The 3,621-nt window shown below is 34.6% G+C and overlaps 1 pseudogene; it reads left to right on the forward strand.

The window, feature by feature from the left end:
* Positions 1–517: 517 nt before the first annotated feature.
* LOC123784574 (small ribosomal subunit protein uS17 pseudogene) lies at positions 518–994 on the forward strand (annotated as a pseudogene).
* Positions 995–3,621: the final 2,627 nt, after the last annotated feature.

Raw genomic sequence — 3,621 nt, forward strand, 5'->3', positions numbered from 1 at the left:
TGTATTTTAATATTCTTTTTTTTTAAGGTTTATTTATTTATTTGAGAGGGAGAGAGAGAGAATGAACAGAGAAGGGGGAGAAGGATTGAAATCCTCAAGCAGACTCTTCACTGTGCGTGGAGCCAGACAGGGGCTCCATCCCAGGACCCTTAAATCATGACAAGAGCCAAAATCAAGAGTCGGATGCTCAACCAACTGAGGCACCCAGGTGCCCCTGTGTTTTGCTATTCCAATAGCTGTAGAGTGAAAACACATTTTAAAATATGTATTTATCTGATTACAAATAATTATTCTTATTGATTTGGAAGTCCCTTGCATATTCTAGATATGAATTGTTTACCTTTTTGATATATTGTGGGTAACTATTCACATTTGAATAACTTCTTGTATCTTTAATACAGTCACTAAATGGATGAATATGCAGATGGCCATAGTACATGAGGAGATTAATGAAGAAGCTGAATTACGGATTAAATCAACAATATAAAAGACGTCCTTTTTTCAGGTGGCCAGGAAGATGGCCAACATTCAGACTGAGAAGGCCCACCAAAAGCAGCCAACCATCTTCCGAAATAAGAAGAGAGTCCTGCTTATAGAAAATGGCAAGGAGAAGCTCCTGTGATACCACAAAAACATCAGTCTATGCTTCAAGATGCTCAAGGAGGTCATTGAGGGCATGTATACTGACAAGAAATGCCCCTTTACTGTTGATGTCTCCATCCAAGGGTGAATTCTGTTTGGTGTGGTGACCAAGATGACAATTTGGAGGACCATTGTTATCCACCAAGACTACCTCCACTACATTCAGAAGTACAACCACTTTGAGAAACACCATAAGAACATGTCTGTGCACCTGTTGCCCTGCCTCAGGGATGTCCAGATTGGGGACATTGTCATGGTGGGAGAGTGCCAGGCTTTGAACAAGACTGTATGATTCAATGTGCTCAAAGTCAGGAAAGCCACTGGCACCAGGAATTAATTCCAGAAGTTCTGAGATGAGACATCTGCCCACAACCCTGAAGAAAATAGAGTTATACCCCTCCAAAAAAATATAAAAACAGAGATAACAGTCATAGAAAAATAATCCATTGGCAAAGGCAAGTAAGAGAACAAATGTCCTTCAGTATCTGCAGAAAACTTGATGATGGATGTGGACTTCCACTTGCAATGGAATTTCAAGTTTTGAGTCCATTCTACTTAAACATAAAAGAGAATGAATTCACCAGATAATATCTGGTTGCTACCATTTTAAAAAAAGATTTATAATAACTTTTCATATGAGAACCGTACACAAGTATAATTACTTTAATGAAACAAACAGAGTTCATGCAGTACTGAAGAACAGAAATGTAATACAAAGATTAAAGAGAAATTAGTGCAATTTTAACTTTTGATTATGATGGCTTTCCTTATGGGTCATAGTCTAACCTTACAGGAACAGCTGTTTTCATAACACTGATATACTTGTACAATTTAATATGTTTTAAAGTAATATGTACATGAAAAATTAAGGGTCACTAATAAGGCTCACAAAGCTGAAATTACTATTGTAGTTAGCTCAATTGTGGCAATGTATTTCCATTGATTTTGGACTTATAATTCTATTAGAAACAATATGTAGTTTTCTAATTATAAGAAAAAAAGTGATCCTTCACTTTCACTGTTCTATGAACAGTTTGGAAGTTGTTTTATAGCACTGTATTTCCTTTATTTGTCATTATATTGACTCTTTCATACAAAAGTTCTGGAGATTTCTTTCAGATATAATTGTTATTATAAAGATCATACCACACGTATTAAGAAGACCGCAATAGAAAGATACAGAATCATGGAGCATCTGGGTGGCTAGTCAGTTAAGCATCTGACTCTTGATTTTCCCTCAGGTCATGATCTCAGGGTTGTGAGATTGAGCCCCACATCTGGCTTTTCACTCAGCATACAGTCTGCTTGAGATTGTCTCTCTCCCTCTGCTTCTGTCCCTCCTCTCTCTCTCTTTCTCTTTAAAAAAATAAATAAATAAAATATTTTTTTAAAAAAGGAAACAGAATTCCATTCAAAAGTATCTGGTCACTAATTCATGGTACTTCAGAAAATTCACTTTCTAACAGAAGCTGTTTATATCCAACTTCCTTCCCTTCGGACCAGCCTTTGTGTTATATATCAGACCAGCCTCTGATAACATAACCAGTCTCTGAACATGAACACTGCTCAGTAAATAACAAAGACATATAACACATAATATCAGGTTGACTATTTAAAATACAAAGTGTAATGTGAATTCTTGTTATAGTAGCCTTCCTTAATCAATAAAGTATGGCACTGTAACTATCATGCAAGATAACTGGGGATAAAGAAAAAAAAACTCCTTTTTTACTTTTTAATTCCTTAATATATGAAGACCTTGAAACATAATCAATAATATGAATCAATGTTTGCAACAAATGTGTTACTCGGTGGTCTGTATTTTAACTTTAATTGCCTTTTTATATAGTAAAACAAAAGGAAGTAGAAAAGAACAGATAATAAAGACAATAAAACAGATATGAACTGAAACTTTATGAAATAATATGATCTCTGTATAAAATTTATTTATTTTCAAAATACTTAGTAATTATCCTTAAAAGCATTAAGGGATATTAAAAATAAATTGTGAAAATTTGGGTCCTGGCTCTTTTGCTGTCACACATAAGCTTTGTGCCATTCAGCAAAATTTTTTAAAGCTTAGGGCATTATCTGCTTCATTACTACACTGCAAACTTAGGACCTATAAAGAAAATCATTAGGAACACATTCATATTTTAAATTCTGTAACTGATAATAAAATTCTATTTAGGACAAGTTACTGTTCTTTACGTCATTTAATTTGTAATTAATTGGACCTTATTGTGTGTCATGTTGGTGAAGCTTCATTTCTTTATTCCCTCCTTCAACCATTCATATTTTCCTCATACGTCTATTCAACACTCTAGGCTAAGCTCTAGAACACAACTGTGAACAAAACACTCGTGGTAGTTAAGTCTAATAAGCATTTGTCAACTTTTGGCTTGTGAATCCTTTCATTAAGATGTGAAAAGCGGGGGGGGGCACCTGGGAGGCTTGGTTGGTTAAGTGTCTGATTCTTGGTTTCTGCTCGGGTCATGATCTCATGGATTGTGAGATTGATCCCTGCATCTGGATCCACTCTCACTGGGGAGCCTGCTTGAAGATTCTCTCCCTCTGCCTCTCCTCCCACTTGTGTTCACTCTCTCTCTCAAAAAAAAAAAAAAAAAATTAAAAAATAAAAAATAAATAAATCTTAAAAAAAATGTGAAAAGGGGTTCTTTTGTTAGGCTAAAAATGGCCTAGGTATCAAATTTCTATTTCCTTAGCAATACGATAATTTGAAAATCTTCTTTAAAAATGAAACCATTTAAGAATTTCTGAGCATGTGCTGAGTAAGCTCATGTAAAGATTATTAGGATCAGATGAGCTTGCTTAGGATTCAATTAGTTGATATATCTACGTTTTATCAGCCAACTGGTATTTGCTTCTATATTAGAAGATCATTGATTTCTCTGTATTTTTTTTACAAGCACTTAACTGAATTCACTAAATGTGTGAAACACTTTTTTCTTTAAATTT

Source organism: Ursus americanus, chromosome 27 (assembly GCF_024610735.1).
Source record: "Ursus americanus isolate L20-20 chromosome 27, mUrsAme1.1.p, whole genome shotgun sequence".
Classification (NCBI taxonomy): domain Eukaryota; kingdom Metazoa; phylum Chordata; class Mammalia; order Carnivora; family Ursidae; genus Ursus; species Ursus americanus.